The sequence below is a fragment of the Melanerpes formicivorus genome, unplaced genomic scaffold (assembly GCF_026170545.1).
Source record: "Melanerpes formicivorus ecotype bairdi unplaced genomic scaffold, bMelFor1.0.p_v2 SCAF_3, whole genome shotgun sequence".
Classification (NCBI taxonomy): Eukaryota; Metazoa; Chordata; class Aves; order Piciformes; family Picidae; genus Melanerpes; species Melanerpes formicivorus.
Window position 1 is genome coordinate 32,249,318 of NW_027142355.1, and position 17,784 is coordinate 32,267,101.

The following is a 17,784-nucleotide window of genomic DNA, read 5'->3' on the forward strand; positions in this document are numbered from 1 at the left end:
TCGAGGTCCCTCTGCAGAGCCTTTCAACCCTCGAACTGACTAACATCTGCTCCTAAGTATAATTTCTTTTCAAACGAATACATTTACAGCAGGTGCATCATAATTCAACTTAAAACAAATACTCTTAAAAAAAAAAGAGTAGTTTCCAGAACAAAATATATCCAGCATGTGTGTTGTGGTTTAACCCCAGCCAGCAACTAAGCCTCACACAGCCGTTCACTCTCTCTCCCTGTGAGGGGATGGGAGAGTGAACGGGAATAGTAAAAGTGAGAAACTCATGAGTTAAGGACAGTTCAATAGGTAAAGCAAAAGCCATGTGCACAACCAAAGTGAAATAAGGAATTCATTCACCACTTCCCACCAGCAGGCAGGTGTTCAGTCATCTCCAGAGAAGCATGGCTTCATCACTTGGGAAGACAAAAAGCTATCATCCAAACATCCCTACCTTCCTCCTTGTTTCCCCAGTTTTATATTGGTGATCATGGTATCATATGCTCAGTTGGGGTCAGCTGTCCGAGCTCTGTCCCCTCCCAACTTCTTGCTCACCCCCGGACTACTCACTGGTGGCATGGGTGAGAGACAGAAAAAGCCTTGGCTCAGTGTAAGCCTTGCCCAGCAGTAGCTAAAACACTTGGGTATTAGCAACACTTTTTAAATCATAAATGTAAAGCACAGCCCCATACAGACTACTAGGAAGAAAACTACCTCTATTCTAGGCAAGTCAGCACAATGTGTTAGTTCAAAACTGAGGAGTTTCTACCATTTTTTGTCAGCAACTGGTATGAGTTGGTTGGAAACTACTGTCACTGTGGCACACCCAGAAATCAACATACTTCCATGAAGTTTCTGGTGCATGGCCACTTGATTTCTCTGCAAATGACCCCTGCTGGCATGGGAGACTCCAGCAGCTGTACACATGCAGCAGTCAATTAGTCAGCAGATATTCTCTTCCTCCACATTAGAGCTGCAGCCACTTCATATTAGTAGTCCCTCTGACCAGTCAGCCCTTTACAAAATCAAAGAGAAAAAGATGCTTCTCTTTCCTCTGGAGATAATGAGGAAGAAGACTTAGATCATTATTACTGTCCAGGAGACAATGCCTTTGCTTTCAACCCTCACAATAGCTACTTGTAAAGAAGATGCTTTTGGAGCCAGGCCTTAGAAAACAATGCTCCATGGTCATAACAGCCAACAGCTAGCTCAGAGGCACTAACAGCACTAGAAAAGACTATTTTCAGGTCCCTAAAATACTTTGAAATGTCCGATTTCGAGGTGGGTTTGGAATGCCAAACTTTATAAAGACATTGTGAAAGACAGGCAGTGTTAAGAGGTCCTTCTGCAGAAGGTCCCCATGGTAAGTTCCCCATTGAAAAAGCACTTCAGAGGTGTGGGGTCCCAGGAACAAATAAACTCCAGCTGACAGTAGGTACCTTGTTCTGGTAACCTTTTCTATCAAGACTATCTCTGACTGACCTGTTATCAAGTGTCCAGTTAACATATAGGGATGCTTGCAAGATAGGCAGAGAGTTGTTCTTAGCAGGGGGGTTGTAGCAAGCCTTCTCCTTTCTGCCCAGGACAGTTCCTCAAAAGAAGAGTCCTATGCCAACCTTCTGTCCCAGAGAAATGTACTGTACAATGGGAGAACAAAGTTCCCAAGCCGGATTCAGTGTCGGGATGAGGTTTTCAAGTATGTTTTCTGAGCAAGCCAAAGAACAAGCATGGGTGCTACTCTGCTAACATGACACGACACTTGAATGGCTTCTGGTTGTTGTTGCGGGGTAACATGAAGATAGGCAGACTACTATTCCAAATGTGAGGTTTTCTATCATGCAAGGACTTTCCTAGTGGCGGTGGAATAGCATAACTGGTCCCAGTATGTGCCTGTGCTGCTATGCTTTTGCAGAGATGTGCTATCTCTGCAGATAGAAGTATGCATCACAGAGGTGGCATGAACTATGTGCTAGCAGTCTCAAATCACCACATATCAAAGGAGGAAGTTGTCTGAACAATAGTGTAAGATACTGCTCCTTGAGTAACCTGGCTCCCAAGCATCAGCTTGGTCTTTTTCCGGAGCCCCAAAGCATGTGTGCTACCAGAGGCATGCTAAGGGAAGACAATGAACAAACAAGAAACTGTGCAAAGGAGACCCAAAGCCTGTACAGAATAGCAAACAGAACTTCTAATTAGGTGCTCAGAACTATGTGCTTTGCTTATCATGACAGTTCCTGGACAGCTTTTCTTCCCTAGTTACCCAAAAAGGAAGAAGAATAAAGAGCTTCTTCAGAAGTTAAGTCACCCTGTCAGACTGTATTTGTAAAAACAAACACATTGCATCTCATAAAACCTTCCTCCACAACAGCAGACAGCAGATTAGAAAATGACTGAATGCAGTTGATTTTCTAATCTGATGCAGACATACTGAAATAGCTTTATAGAGATATAGCTCTGCAGCCTTCATTTAGCCTGAATTAAACAATACCTGCTACAACTAGACTGTGTTTAAGTGCTAGCCTCTTGTCTGCAGTCACCTACTGTGAAGGTCAAACAATCAGTTCACAGAAGGATCAGTGTTAGTATCTTATATCTTTGAGCTTTTATTCAGGTATATGTGTCAGAGCTATGTATCTCTAGTATCTATGCATGTCTCTATTGTTACTAAAACAAGACATCAAAGTAGATGGTGGCAAGTAGTCAGACGTGCATTCAGTTGCATCTACTCTTCCATGTCTCTGTGAAGAAGTCTAGGTTTCATAGTTTTGCTCAGACAAGTCATCTTGCCTCATTCTCATCTTGCTTTCAGAGTCTACAATACTAGCTACTGTGACTCAAGATCAAGGTCTAGATTTACTTCCCTAGGGACAAAAAGTATGATAGCATATCTGTATGAGTCCCTACCTGATTACTAGCTCAAGATCTTCCATTTCTTTTTTACCAGGAAAGGTCCTTTCCCTACCCCACTCCCCAATTCCCCCCTACCCTTCCCCTCCCCAGTGTAATTGTTTCACACTCTGGAGAACTTTTATTGGGTTTTACCTCTGCCCTGTGGACTTGTCCACACCTGGTTTGACTCCTGATATCCCTGTATCTCTAATGCTATTTTTAATATCACATGCCTAATTTTCAAACCTAATGCTGCTGTTACAAACAATTGTCAGGTGGTTTATAGAGCAGCCTTTGTGCTCATCTATTTTTCTGTTTGTCTCTGGACAAGTGTGCATTTGTCTAAGGTAGCTCTTTTCATGTTACTTCTTGAATTTGTGCCAAAGAGCAAAGAATGATAAAAGTGGTACAGCAGAAGAGTAATAGCCTTGTCTCTCCTGCTGGAAAATGTCAGTTACAGCATTTCTAAACCTTTGAGCAATGGACAAATGTTTCCCAGAACAACAGATGATTGGGGAAATGAGAAATAATTACTACATAGCTAAAACAACACAAGATCATACACAGTGACTAGATATTGATTTGGGGTATGGTAGAAGGTTCCTCCTTAGTCACAACAGCAAAAAATAGCACACAAGTGGAGGGTTAGCAGATAAAAACATAGTTGGATGTCAAAGGTAATATACATACCATGTTCCTGAAGAGAAATCTAGATGGCAGATGATTGGCTTGAAGGCAGAGACTGAAACAATAACACACAACTTCATTTGGGTATTGATTGCACATATTAATGTATTAAATATGTAAAATACTATTGAATGTGCTAAATTAAATGGTTCTTTAGGCATATTTAAATATGTGAGGAAATTCAGACTTGAAGTTGGGTTTCTTACCCATGGTAGTGGGAAATAGTGAACACATGCATGCATGCATGCATACAAAAAACCCCTGGGCATATCCATGCCCAGTTGAAAGTTCCCTGTAAGAAGGCACAGGCATTCTCCTGCTCCACTTTAGGGACCATAGTAGTAGATTAAAAGTCAGGAAATCAGTCCCATAGATCCAGAGGTTTCCACCACCTGTCCTAGGGTCAGTTGATCCATCTCACATCCAGGCGTGGGAATCAGTCTGTCAGCTACACCTGCAAGGGCTAGCACCAGCCTGCAAAACACATTGTTTGTCACCACTTGGGATTGACAGCACCAAGGAGCAAGAAAACTGCATGCTTTACCTTTTTAGGCTTGCTTCTCCCCTGCCTTTATTATTAAATAAATGAAAAATGTAGTTGGTATTAGTCAGTTTGGGTAAACCAGGAAAACTTTTCTGCACCAGTGTTGGTGATGAAATACTGCATGTCTGTGCTGTGCCACTTCAGCCACCTGATTTGAGGGTGTGCAGCCGGTAATCTGCTTGTGCAGGTATTCAGAATATTCAAGGGAACTCCTGAGCTGAAGAAACTGCTGGAGTCTTGCAGCAGTCAGCATCACAGCATTCAGGGAAGCAGGTTCCAGAACAAGAGGAAAGGAGTGATTATCCTTTGAACATGAGCCCTGCCTGAGCACTTTGTAAGGAGCAATGGCAGTTTTGGAATGAAAACCTGAGTCTTAGGAATGCTACCTGGAAAAGGACTCACTTGCAGTGAGAGAAAAGTGTGAGCACCAGGAACCATCGATAACTAAGGTTTTTCATGTATTTGAGTAATATACAGCACACAGATGAAAGATAACCAAACCTCAAAATAATTGTTGTAAAGTGTAAATAGTAAGGCAGAGAACACTCATTTCCAGTATTCTTCTCAGAAATTCTGCCGCTTTCCTTCAGTTTTATGAAAGGAAAATTACATGCTCTTGCCAGAAGAGAACAGAAAAATCTTGAAGCTCAGGATCATGCAACAAAAGTTGGGGGGTTAGAGGAGATCAAGCAGAAGAGGACACAGTGAAGCACTGGTTTGCTTTACTAAGAAGTGGTTTGAAAATTATCAAGCAAAATACAAAAACACAGGAAGAAGCTCATCTGCTAGAGACAGAATGGTAAAACTAAACCTGCTTGCTGTTTGTGTATCAGTGGGATTCTGTATTAGGAATGAGTGCATAAAAGAAGGGCATTTGTTCTGTTTGTGCTGAGGCTCTCACCTGCACATGCAACAGGACCCTTGCAAATTTGCTACACTTCAATTTAACCTCAGAAACATAGGGAAAATTATTTCCTGTAGGATGTCACCTGTCAACATCTGGAATATCTCAGCATCTTTTCATTTAAAAATACCTTTCTTTGGTTAAATGTGTCCATGTTGCATTTCTTGTGAAGCACAAATGTACTGGTTTTAATTTGTTTGTTGTGTTCCAAATGAAATGTTTTTTGTTACATTGTTTTCTGAGTTCTGAGAAGTATTTGATTCACCTAGGGTACATTTCTTGAACTCTTCTGAATTCCCAGTTCATACCTAGAGGTCATCACAACTAGAACATTCTCAGAGGAACTCAGCTTGTCTTCCAGGCTTCCCAAAGGGCTGGGATTATTAATTAACCACACTTAATGCTTAGAATACTCACACCCCACATTGTTATTGAAGTGATGGGCTGTGCAGGTATTGCTTTTCCTCCTATACTGGGCATTTGGTCTTTGTGTTTGGGATTTTGAACGAACCAAAATAAAAACATCAAGTGTGAAACCTTTCACTTAATTATCATTTTTCTGGACCTTTTACAGTACATAATTATTACCATGATATGGTGAGCAAAACATAAGAGTCTTGGAAATAAGTTTGATTATGAGAAGAAAAAAGAAAAACAAAACAAACAAAACAAGCTGATTTTTCACTGTTATCTGCTTCAGAAAGCTACAAGGACCATGAGCTGACATCTCTCCTCTGGGAACCTAATAGAGCTAGTCATTTGATCCAGAGATTCTCTCACTTGAGCAACTTCAAGAAATTCAAACATAAGCCATTATGGCAATGGGGTGCTTGTAATTTAAAACTGATCTCATCCTTCTAAGGTACAACAAACTCAGAGAATAAGGTGCATCTTACACAAGCAGACTTCTAGTCTTGCCCTTTGGGCATTTTTCTACTTCAAGACCAAAGAATAACTTCAGAAAGACTTGATGTAATTTTTCACCGAAGTTTTCCTTTCCTCCTCTCTCAGTTTCCCAGGCAAAAGCTTTCCTTCATTCTAAGCCTTACATGTGATCAAAATTCATATCCATGCATTGGGAAAGGGAGCAGACCTTACTCTTTCACCAAGTGTACTGTTGTCCTCTGTCATCTGAAGTTACTGAAGCACATAATTCTTTTGTGTGTGAATCATTAAGTTCATTGACATTAGGTATATGCACAATGGTGGAACAAGGTTTCACTAAAGCAAGAGTTATAGCTGTCATAGTTATTATTAGGCATTTTCCAGAATATTTTTAGTTGCTTACTAGCTCATTTCCATAATGGAAAACTCCCCACTGAAGATGAATTTTCTTAACCTGTGAGACATTTAGCTGAAAGATGTTAAACAGGTTAAATCATAAGGTCAGACTTGACTTTAAACTCCTGGTTTTGAAAATAGAGCTGCTTAGTAGTCAGGGCTTTAAAGTCCCTTGGATAAACCTCCTGGTGTCTGTAGACTTTTGATCTTTGTGGAGCAACTCCTCAAAAGCCTTGAACCATGAATTAGGCTTCTAAAAGATTTTTAACTGTCTCAGCCAATCTCTCCTAATGGAAAAATTTGAACTCTAATCATGCACACAGAATATGTTAGGTGTTTGCAGACAGTTTAGTCTTCTGTGTGAAGGACTCCCTTCCTTTATTTATATACCAGATAAACCACTGGTCCTGTTGAAATCAATATCAAATTTTCATTGACTTGAGCCATTGCACTATATTGAATGAAGCTGTCAAAAATAGACATAGCTTTTGTAATATGCCATAGATCACATTAAGCACAAGTTTATGGCAAGTTCATATGACCCTTTATGTTCCTTGCAATCACCTTATGACCGTAGCTAAAAGTACTGTGGTCTGCATGCTTTGGTATCTATGGAAGGTCACCTCTCTTACCTGAAAAACTTGATCCTTTAAGCATTCTCAGAGCACATCCATCTGATTGATTAAATTTGCCACAAAACCATGCTGATGGCAATATCTTCCTATGATTGGAAATCTTCAGGGTGTGTGAGACATACATTTAGCTCCTTTTTCAGCCTAATGCTCTAATCTTTAGATAGTCAAGCTGTTCAGAAGGGAGGCCAGTTATGCATCTAATTGGAAAAAAAAAGACACAAAAAACCCCAGTGAAATTGTGCAAACATAGGGCTATAAGTCTAGTTTCCCCATACACAGGCAAATAAATCAATTACAGAGTTTCTGTATATGTGAGATGTAGTTTGTGCATGTAACTTTACTTTCTCTCAGTGTTTAACTACCCTGTACAAGTTAGAAGAGCATGAGATCATCAATAGGGGTGGACTGAAAACTCTGTCTTCCTCCTCAGATTCTCCTAGATACTTTTATAGTGTACCCTTAGTTCTTTAAGCAAAGGAAACAAGTGAATCCAGATCTCCTACTTTCTTTCACAGTATTCTAATGATCAAGCTAATGGGAGATGGGACAGGTGATAACACCAACCACTCCTCCTCTCTATCTGCTCCTCAAAGAAGAGGATTCTCTCCTTCCATTTTTAATTCAAGCAACTAATTCCTGAAGGAAGATCCAGCTCTGTGAATTTCCAGGAAATGATATTAAAATTAATCTTAAAAGTTGTTCATTTTTTGATTGAAAGCACCTCACAATCCACTGAATACAATTAGTCTAAATTTTATTGACTTTCAACGTATTCTGTGGGGCATTCCTCACCATTGTACTTTGTGTAAAGTACTTTGTGTGCTATAGCCTGCTCCATTCACCCTTGTAACACCTCAAAACAAGGGGAACATGGGACAGTGGGATAACTCAAGTTAAAATCACATGGGTGGCATTCAGCTGAGTAAATGCAGACTCTTACAATGCAGACATTTACAGCTGAACAAGACACCCATTGGTCCTGTTACAGTCAATGGAGGGAAACAGACATTTCTAGGATGCAACTCAGCTTATCCTAACATAGACATCTAAAATAGGTTAGATGAATCATACACTAAAAGTGCCTATTCCTGGTATACTTTATACTCAGTGGAGAGAGTGACTAGCTCAAATGCAGACATTGACATAGTAGACATCTAAAGTTAGGTGAGATGAACAACCCAAGATGTCTTGCCACATCCCTTAAAAACATCTGGGCTAGGAACAAAATGTCAAAGAATTCTTTTCAGTTAACACTAGCCTCTTGCAATGTATCAGCCCTCTGAGTATTTTATTTGGTAACCTCTTGCTAAAAACACTTTCAAATATCCAAATCATGTCTCATACCAATCACAGACAAGTTTTTGATAGCTTTTCCTGTGTCAAAACATTATGATCATGTGTACATGCATATATTTTGACTGTAAGTTAAAGGAATGTGTTGTGTACCTGATGAATGCTTCCCACAGCGAGGTGTACCAAAAACCCCTAACAGATTAATATAGAAGCAGATAGCAGATACCACATGAATCAAGGCTGATATAAAGGCAACAAAAAGACTGAACCACTACATTTGGAACTGGCCATCCATGGATGTAATTGCAGCAAGCAAAGTGGCAATACATGTTATGAATGACTACAGAAAAGATTCAAAGTAGCAGAAAAGAACTTTGAAAGTTAATATTCCTTCAACCACAAAACTTCTGCTTATAATAATGGCTGCTGCTGTTTATGCCAACAAGCCTACCTGTCTGTTTTTACCTGGTGCCACCATCCTGCCAGTATAGATGGCACTTGCCCACAATATTGGATGCCATCAACAGAAGTGGCTCCTAGCTCTTTAATAGGCTGCATAAACCTTTGAATTTACTTCTTTACTGATAATTACAGCAATGCTTTGGGAAGTTGTGTTTTGTGCTATTGAACGTGTTTGTTTATCTCAGGGATATAAAAATTACAGAGTTTAAATTCACATGGATATAATCATACCAGGTGCAACATTTCCTGATCATGGATCAATATAGTTGCTTATTGTACCCTCCCTGCAACAGTGACATCTCCTAATTTATTTGGTTTCTGTGGTCTAACTTGCCTAGAATAGAATAGAATAGAATAGAATAGAATAGAATAGAATAGAATAGAATAGAATAGACCAGGTTGGAAGAGACCTTCAAGATCATCGTGTCACAGCCCACAGATTTATGCTTTTAAGATTTGGTACATTTGCCATCCAAATACTAAGCAGATATTTGCTGATATATTTTAAGATAGTTACAACTTTCAACCCAAGTCTTTCCCACGAAGCGACCTGCAGTTCTTCAGTCCACCTCCTGAAGGCTGGGCTCATCACCTTCCTCTGGGAATGTGGCAAGGTTTTGAAGAGTTAGCTATGTGGAAAAAACACAGAACCATAGAATCAGCTTGGTTGAAAAAGACCTCTAAGATTATAGAGTCCAGCCATCAGCCTAAGACCACCATGGCTATTAAAACCATGTCCCAAAGTGCCATGTTGTGTGTCTGTGTCACATCCCCCCCTGCCCCAGGCAACCTATTTCAAAGGCTGACTGCCCTCTTAACATTTTACACCCATATATTTTCAAAGCCAAGAGTGGCTGCATATTCTCTTCATGGAACACAGTATCTTGGAATCAAAGTCATTCAAGATCCTATTATTTGAGGCCCCCTGTTTGCTGAATGTTTAGGAAGACAGTAGGGGTTTTGTATTTAAGATCAAATAAATTAGTTGGGAATATGGGAGTTGTATAACAGCAAAAAGAAGTAAGTAAACAAACAAAACTAAAAGGACTTTTTTCACATCCATCTAATCTGTGCATGTTCATGTCTCAAACAATAATATCCTGGCCTCAGATTGATAGGAGATCCAAAGTCTGCAGCCTGACTTATTGTTTAACCCTTGGATATTTATATGCATGTGCTGTATCATTTACAGAATCTGTTATTCATCTAGAGTGTTGTTTTTCAGTAGATCAGCTGTTCAGATTTAACTTGCCAGAGTCCTAAGGGGGCTTCTGCAGAGATACAAAAGCCCTCTGCTAAGGGCTTTTTGCTTATCTTGAGCATTGCATTTCGCACTATGAAGTTATCACTATAAAGTTCACCTTGAGAGCTGTTTCCTGAAATGTATAATAAATAGTTAATCACTATAAAAGTTGTCACCTTGCAATGCATAAAATGGCTGATCCAAAAGCAAGTTTAGCAATGGCAGATAATCGCATTTGCTGCATGTTAAACGTAGACTTGGATTAATTTTGAGCAATATTGAGTGTAGCCCATATAAGTGTCAAAACGATATTGAAATGCTGACATTGTGTATTAAATGAACTGCAAGATGTGAAGGGGAAGGTGAAAACTGAGTGCTTCTCGATTGAGAAGCGTGTTCAGCAGAAAGGTTTATTTGAAATAACCCTCCTCTGAGACTCATGCAAACGGTCTCATCCAGAGCTGCTCTTTCAGTGATTGCATCAAAATGCCTGACTTCCTGAACTTGTGAACTGGAAATTTAACCTAATTCAATTTTGCTCTGCCTGGTGAAGAACGTGCTGGTACGAGCTGTGGGCAGGCCACCGGCTCCGCTATTTGTGGCAGTCCCCAGGACAACCAGCATGCCGTGGAGGATTCCACCGCCCCCCCAGAAGCCGGCAATGCAAGCCTCTGTCTTTCCGAAGTCAGTTTAACTTACTGTATTGTTGTACCCACAACGGCCCAAATCATTGGCTCCAATCCTGCCAATACCCGTGTTTGACTACACACGTGAGCTGCACGACAGAGTTCAATAGCACTATTCTCGAGTGTAAAACAATATCCTTGTCTCCAGTTTGGGAACTAGATGAAACCGTCTATTTAGGGGGGCATTGCCAGGCTACAATAATGCATCTATTTAAAACCCCGCCTTTGCCAGGGCCCGCACCACTGGTGTGTGGGGGGGTGACTGTGGGGGTGCCCCGACGGCTGTTTGGCGTTCCCTGGCCGGGGGAGGGCAGGGGAGCTGCTGCCGTCGCCGTACACAGGCGCTGAGGAGGCTCCCGCCGAGCCGGGAGGCCGGGTCGGCTACCTTTCAGTAGTATCAGAAGGGGCGGCCGCTGGGAAGGTCGAGAACCGCCACCGCCCGCAGGTCTGCTTGCAGAGCGCGAAGACGATTTTACCCCGATTTCCACCCGGGTGGCGGAGGGAGGGACGGAGGGGCTTAGCCAGCCGGCCCCCGGCGGAGAACTGCTGGAGCTCACTCCCTTCCCCTGGCGGTAGCTGTGGGGCGATGCCCAAGATGGAGCCGGCCGCCCCGCGCCACCTCAGGTGCGAAGTACCGGCACGGAGGCCTCTGCCAGCCCCGCCCCGCCCCAGCCACCCAGCCCCCTGCCGCGCGCGGCCCGGCGCAGCTCGCACAGACGCGCGCCTTCCCCGCCCCCCGCGGGAACGCGCCCCGCGGTACGGCGGGGGCGGGGGTGCCGGGGAGGTGATACGCGCGGGAGCGCGCCTGCCTCGGCTTTTCTCGCTGGGCTGCTGAGCGCGGAGGAGGAGGAAGAGCGCGGCCCCGGGTATCCCTCGACCCTCTTCCCAGGCGAAGGGGCTGCATCTTCCCGTGAGTACCGCCCTGACCACCCCTGTCACCGTGTCGCGCCCGCTGTCGCACCGGTAGCCGGTGGCAGCCCCCTGTGAAGAGCCCTGCCGCCCCGACGGTGAGGAGACACCCGTCCGCGCTGCGCTGCCCTACACCGCCTGGGTCGGGTCCACCGTAGGTGCCGGGGCTCCTCTTAGGGGATGAGCGAGCGGGGCGCGGCGTGGCCCCAGCCTCGGGCGGCAGCGGCTAGTTGCCCAGGCGCGGAGAGCTCACTGCGGGGGACGCCGGTAGCGGCTGTGAGGAGGCACCTGGTGCACCCGCCCGCTGCTGCGGCGGCCGGTGGGGACTTCCCGGGGGCGGGTGGGCTGGCCACGGCGCGTCGCAGCCGCGGAGCGTCTCCGCCTTGGCCGGGCTCAGCCGGGCGGAGACGCTCCGCGTCTGCGACGCGCCCGCATCCCTCGTCGGGTAGGTCGCCATTTCGTGCGCTGGCCGGCGGGGGCGAGGGCTTGGCGGGGGCGGGCGGCGTGTGCCGATGAAGGAGCTGTCTGTGCTGAAGTGCCGGGATCTGTGTTCCGCCTTCTGCACGTTTATTTATTGACTCTTTTTCTCTGCATTTGTAACGAGCAGCAACGCCAGTGTTATTTAGATATAAAATTGCGAAAGCGTGTGTGGCTGTTTCTATTTCCCCTTGTTTGTTTTCCTCTCTTTTTATGGTGATTAATGCAAAAAAAAGAAAAAAAAATGTATTCGAGCAGCAAATACGCTTGCTTTTTTGGTTAAAAAGTAATGATTAACTGAACCTTCAGCTACTGGTGAACTCTTCAGCATAGATGTGTTGGTTTCGAAGTCTGAAATGTGTTTAAACCAAGGCTTTGGAGTCAAAGTGTAAACAGTACCTGATTAATAATGCCAAGCTGTTTAAATATTTAAGATCATAGTGTGCTTCAGCTTAGTCAATAAGGCTGTTCCATATTGACAAGTACTCTCTGAAAGGAGTACTACTTCCTAGTTGTCTGTATAGTTAGAGAAAACAATGGAAAATGTGATATGTTACTCTGCAGTGGAACATACAGATCACAAGACCTTCTCTTGTCCACAGAGGTCTAGCTTTTCCCCACTTATTCAGAACAACCTTGTGCTGAGGTTCAAGAAGCCAGCATTAACCCCCTGGGTTTCTTTTTTTCTCGTGTTCCCTGCCTTTCTATACTTCTTCCTATGAGTATTAACTTACATTTTGATTTTTAATCAAGTATATGATGGAAATGTTAGATGAAACCTGGAGACTTCATGGCATCTTACAGGTGCACTATTAATTGTCTCAACTTCTGTTGCCATTTAACATAATAGATGTGATCATTTGTGGAGGGGACGTATGGGGCTGTGCATAGAATAGGTCACCGTGCAACATCAGAAGGCGTCTGAACTTGAATTTGAGATCTGCATATATGCCAAGACATGCGTCTTGCTGGCAGTCTTTGGCAAAAGCTGGAAAGAGGGAGCCTGTAGTGTTACATACTAGCTCAGAGGACCTAGAAATCAGAACACTGACTTGTAGGTGTTGCCTATTTTTCATTTTTGCTTAATCTGTTTGATATTACCATTTGTATGGATGGACCTCAGGCATTTAATGAATGATTGCCCTTAGTTTTGAATTGGATTTGCGATGCAGGTGGCCAGAGCTGATGATGAGTTTCATACTAAAATCTGTAAAAGTTACATACTTGAATTTTGAAGCACTGTGAAATTCTGTTGGAGTCTAAAATTAACTGTCAGACTGTATCAATATATAATTGGGAAAGTGGTGTATCCTGAAAACACTGAATGTAAAGCACATAAGCTGCTTGATATTGGTGGAACTCAGAATCCATTGAATGAATTCACATTCTGGATCCTATCAAGTTGATATAGCTAAAGGGACATTGTACAGCTCTGTCACCACATTGGATGATAAGGGAGCGCGGAGCAGTTGGTGTTAGTGATGGAGCTAAAACCCTCTTTACAACCCACGGTATAAATCCACAATTAATCATACTGATACTGGTATATTAATTGTGTAATTACCTTTACCGGCCGTGGTAACAATATGCAGAAGTAATAATGCTCAAGGTAAATGAGATCACCAGGATCTGAGTTAGGTTATCATTCCTTCATCTTCTTGCAGAAATTATAATATTTGTCTTGTATACCATTTTTGATGAGAAGGGTTGTAGTAAGAAAATTCATCTTTTTAAAATGATCTTTATTTTCAGGAAATGAATGAAATAAATAGAATGGGTGCCTACTGAAACCTCCTGTTCCTTCATTGTGATGATGTTTATCTGTTTCTCAAAAGGTGATGGCAGAAGCTTTAGTAACAGGGTTAGAGATTCTTGTGGTTAATGAGATGTCTCCTTAATGGGCAGATTTTATTGGTTTGAGGATTCTTATTTCAAGTCAGGAAAAGGCAATGCTACTTTCCCCATTCTTGCTGTTGCAGGGAAATGACTCTCGATAGTACCTGAGCATAAAACATCCTAAATACACAAAGGGTTTGGGATTTTGTTAACAGCTTAATGCATAGCTTAAATAGCTCAATCAGCCTAAAAATTAAATCTGTTTTGCCTGTGGCTGTCGTATTGCTGTAAGTCTGTAGTTTAATTCATTTGTCTCAATTCACCTTAAATTGTGATTACTTACCTTCTATTATGTTGGAACAGTACAGTAAAATCGTTCTATTCAATTTTCCCTGGGTATGTGCATTTTGTTATGTTTTGTGAACATAGTTGGTAAAATGGGAAGCCATAAAGAGAAAGTATATCTTGGTAATGTAAGCTGAGGGAATAATGTAGGAGGTTGTCTGCTGGGCAATATGCAATGAATTCAGTTTTGCCTTCCTGAGTGGGCTGATAGTATTCAGAAAATTCAGTTATGCTTTCTCTGCAGTGATAATTTGTTGCATTTTAAATTGGTAAATATGTGTGTTGCTTATTTAGTTTAGTGTTAGAGATATTGTATCATGGATTTATAACTATTGTCTTGGAAATACGTAACAGAGAGGAAGTTTGTAAAGAGTTAATCTGCAATAATAAGATTAATATGATGCACCATAAGTTTTGCCTACTGTTTGTTAACCAGGAAAGGATATCTGCAAGCTTGCTATATTGCTTTCTTCTGAGCTACTGGAGGCTCTCTGAGCTTTCAGTTATTTACCTCAATAGAAAACTGAAAGGGAAAAAGTGAACAAAGGAGGTCTGTTTTGCCTGTCCCACTTGCTGGGCTGTTGTCTTTGCCCTTTTCAGTGAAGGAGGGGGTAGAGCTGGGTCAAAGTTGAAGAACACTGAAAAGGAATTCAACTCTTATGCTGAAATGTGAATGATAGCTTAGTTTGAGTGCCGAACACATTTGTTTGCGTTGATATTTTTTTCTGTCTGTGGAAGCTTTAACTGACAGATGGTGATGGACTGGCATATAGACTGCTAGGAGGTACAGCTAGATATGTGTTCAGACCCCGATTAAGATGCTCAGTAAACAACTACGTATCTGATGAAACATTTAATACTGAAGATACTGATGCTAGACACTGTGTGACACACTAGACATTTGATTGTGTGAATTAAGGGCAGGCCCCTGCAGCTGGCATACATTCAGACTTACTTGTCTAGCCTAATTGCATTGCAAATACTCCTGGATTGCTTTTTCACTTCTCCCTTCTAGTAAATGTTGAATAAGTACAGAAATGTTCATCTGGATCCTCTATTAACTGTTGTAAGAAGCTTTCAATTCTTAGTTATTTTTTTGTTCTGCTGTTTGAATCAGGATAAATGTATCTTAGTATTCATTTTGTGAATACACTGTTTTCCTACACTGTTTTGGTTTTGAAATGGCTCAATTCATAATGTGATTACAGCTTTCTCCTTGTTAACTTTTTAGTATGGAAGCATAACAGCTTGAATTATAAAATGTTTCTGTAAGAGCTCACAGTACCCCCATTCTACTTTGAGCAACTAAAGTTTATTAAAAAAAGCAGCATTTCGCGCAGAGCATCTCAGAGGCACAAAAATAGCCTGTTGAGGGGGGGGAAAAAAAAGACCAGCTCAACTTATGAGGATGTGATAACTTTAAAAAGCAACCACATTAGAAAGGAACTCTCTGTTTAAATTGTCAGTCAAATCAGACAGAATTAGTGCCAGTGTCGTCTTTCCCATTTCTCTGAACACTCTGGTAAGACTGCTGAACCTGAATGTATCCCTGTGAGAATGCAGTTGTCCTAATACTTTGCTGGCCTTGTTAAGTATACATGACATTTTAATTTCTTCTGGTTTAAAGTATGTAGTTGTTAGTATTTAATAGCTTCTTTGAGGAGAACAAAAGTTGATCCATAGCTTCCTGGTTGTGTACGTTAATCTTCGGTTGTTAATGAGGCTTTTCCAGATGCCACCCAAAATATTAACATACCATCTTCCTATAGACTGTTACCTGAATCAGGATCTAACAGTGTTTATACATGAGTACAGATATTCTTTTTCTGAACTGTGCCTCTCACTTCTGCCTTCCCTTTTTGTATGTTTTCAGTGTTGTTGCATTTATCCAACTTGATTCCGAGGGCTCATGTAAAGGAGTTGCCTTTACAGTCTCACAGCAATGTAGTGCTATATGTATGTGTGTGTATGCAAAAGCATTGTATATAATCAATTAATGCAAAGGCAACTTCTGTACAAGATTTATAGTCAGGGAACAATTTTGCTGGTGGAGAAAACTACCATAGAGTTACCTTAACAGTGCATTAGCACTGGCAAAAGGGAGTCTTCCCATTGACTATTGGAGCATGGGCAGGGTAGTAGAAATTAAAAAACAATAAAAAGAAATCAAAGAAAGAGGCTGAGGGTAATGAATGATGGGGGAAAAAGGCCTCCATGAAGAGGACCACTGTATTAGGAGGACCACTGTGTGAGTAGGATGAAACCCAAAGTGTATTACTGCCTTCTGCATTAGAAAAAGGTTGAGGAAGTGAGGGAATTGGGTATAGTATTCACTAGAAATCTTAAAAGAGTCTTGGGAGATCTGAGTAGAAAAGACTGAGAGGGAGTTTATGTACAACTCCTGTATAAAAGTGTGTGGGATGAAGCACTTGGTGCCATGGTCTAGTCATGGGGTCTGTATTGATAGGTTGGACTCGATGATCCTCGAGGTCCTTTCCAACCTAAGTGATACTGTGAAGCAGGGGATAACTCCTCAGTGGGAAGTGCAACCAATCCTGAGGGAGGGGAAGAATTTTGAAGAACATGTCAAAAGCAGGGAAATTAGTTACTTGAAGGGGAGCAAAAGAAGAAAACCAAGACTTTATTGGTTGGTGAAGGACAGTGGTGGTGTGTTTTGGTTTTGGTTTTGTTGCTAGTAATTATCAAATCAAGTAGTTTGAAGGGAAATATTATATGTCCCAGTTATCTTTGTGACATATTCCCTGTCATTGAAAGGGCTTTAAAAGACTATGTAAGAATTGACTGTTGTTCATTTGTAGGCTTGTAGGCCTTGAGTTACACTTTGTAACAGGATAAATTGTCCTCTACTTCTGGGTTTTAGGAGGACTAAAAAGTGAGGCTTCCTACCCTGCTGTTGTACGCATTTCTAGGGGAATCAAAATGCGGTGAGGTGCTTGAGGTGCCTGCCTTCTTATAATTTTCAAGTGATATTAAGAAGAAGTAAGCTTGGCCATGTCTGTTTGGTGGGATGAATTGGTTTAGTGGCTTGGTTAATAGCACTGTGAGTAAGCTAGAGTCTGTGGGTCCCTCCACTAAGCCCCCCAGTCTGTAGGCAGTACTGTGGTGTCCAGACAAACGAAATATACAAGGAAAAGTTTAATCTCCTTGAGTTGCTGCCCTTGAGAATCAAAAGGGGTTTTCTGGTTGTCAGCTCAGCTGAATTTGGTAATTTTGTTGCAATCATTACCTGGCCACAAACAGTCAAAACCTGGTGCTCCTCTCGAGTGAGATGAAATGTTAATAGGCTGTGCTGGCCAATTTACTGGTTTTTAATCTGTTCTGACTATCCATTTCTTAGCGAAGCTCAGGAGAGGGAGGTGTATTACTTTTCCTTTCCCATCTTTTCAAAACAGTACAGGACTTGAAGTTTACAACAGGGGAGCTCTGCACTGAAAAAGAAAATAATAAAAATGGAGGTTTTGCATGCAGTGTTGGATAACTTGAAGTTTCTAGTTATTCTTGAATCTTGGAGTGGTAACCCTTGTGCGCTGGATCTGGCTGCTGTGAAGAGTTGTTTTCTCCATGGATGGTCAGCATTTTCA

General features: G+C 42.0%; 1 protein-coding gene and 1 long non-coding RNA gene across 20 annotated transcripts in view; one reads left to right on the forward strand and one right to left on the reverse strand.

Annotated features, from left to right (window-relative positions):
• Nucleotides 1-3,335: 3,335 nt before the first annotated feature.
• On the reverse strand, nucleotides 3,336-11,220 carry LOC137458726 (uncharacterized). 2 transcript variants are annotated; one of them, XR_010991925.1, is made up of 4 exons: nucleotides 11,001-11,220; nucleotides 9,237-9,315; nucleotides 6,929-7,128; nucleotides 3,336-3,622 (listed from the first exon to the last, which is right to left on the reverse strand). It is a non-coding gene; the product is annotated as an uncharacterized lncRNA (long non-coding RNA). The 2 variants fall into 2 exon arrangements; XR_010991931.1 differs by lacking the exon at nucleotides 3,336-3,622 and adding an exon at nucleotides 3,712-4,041.
• Nucleotides 11,221-11,345: 125 nt separating this feature from the next.
• NRCAM (neuronal cell adhesion molecule) overlaps nucleotides 11,346-17,784 on the forward strand; it is a 168,365-nt gene continuing 161,926 nt past the window's right edge. For 6 of the 18 annotated variants that reach the window (XM_068170032.1, XM_068170044.1, XM_068170050.1 and 3 more), the window contains exon 1: nucleotides 11,346-11,525. The gene's annotated coding sequence lies outside the window, so the exon portion shown is untranslated. The other 12 variants (XM_068170073.1, XM_068170173.1, XM_068170080.1 and 9 more) reach the window with 6 other exon arrangements.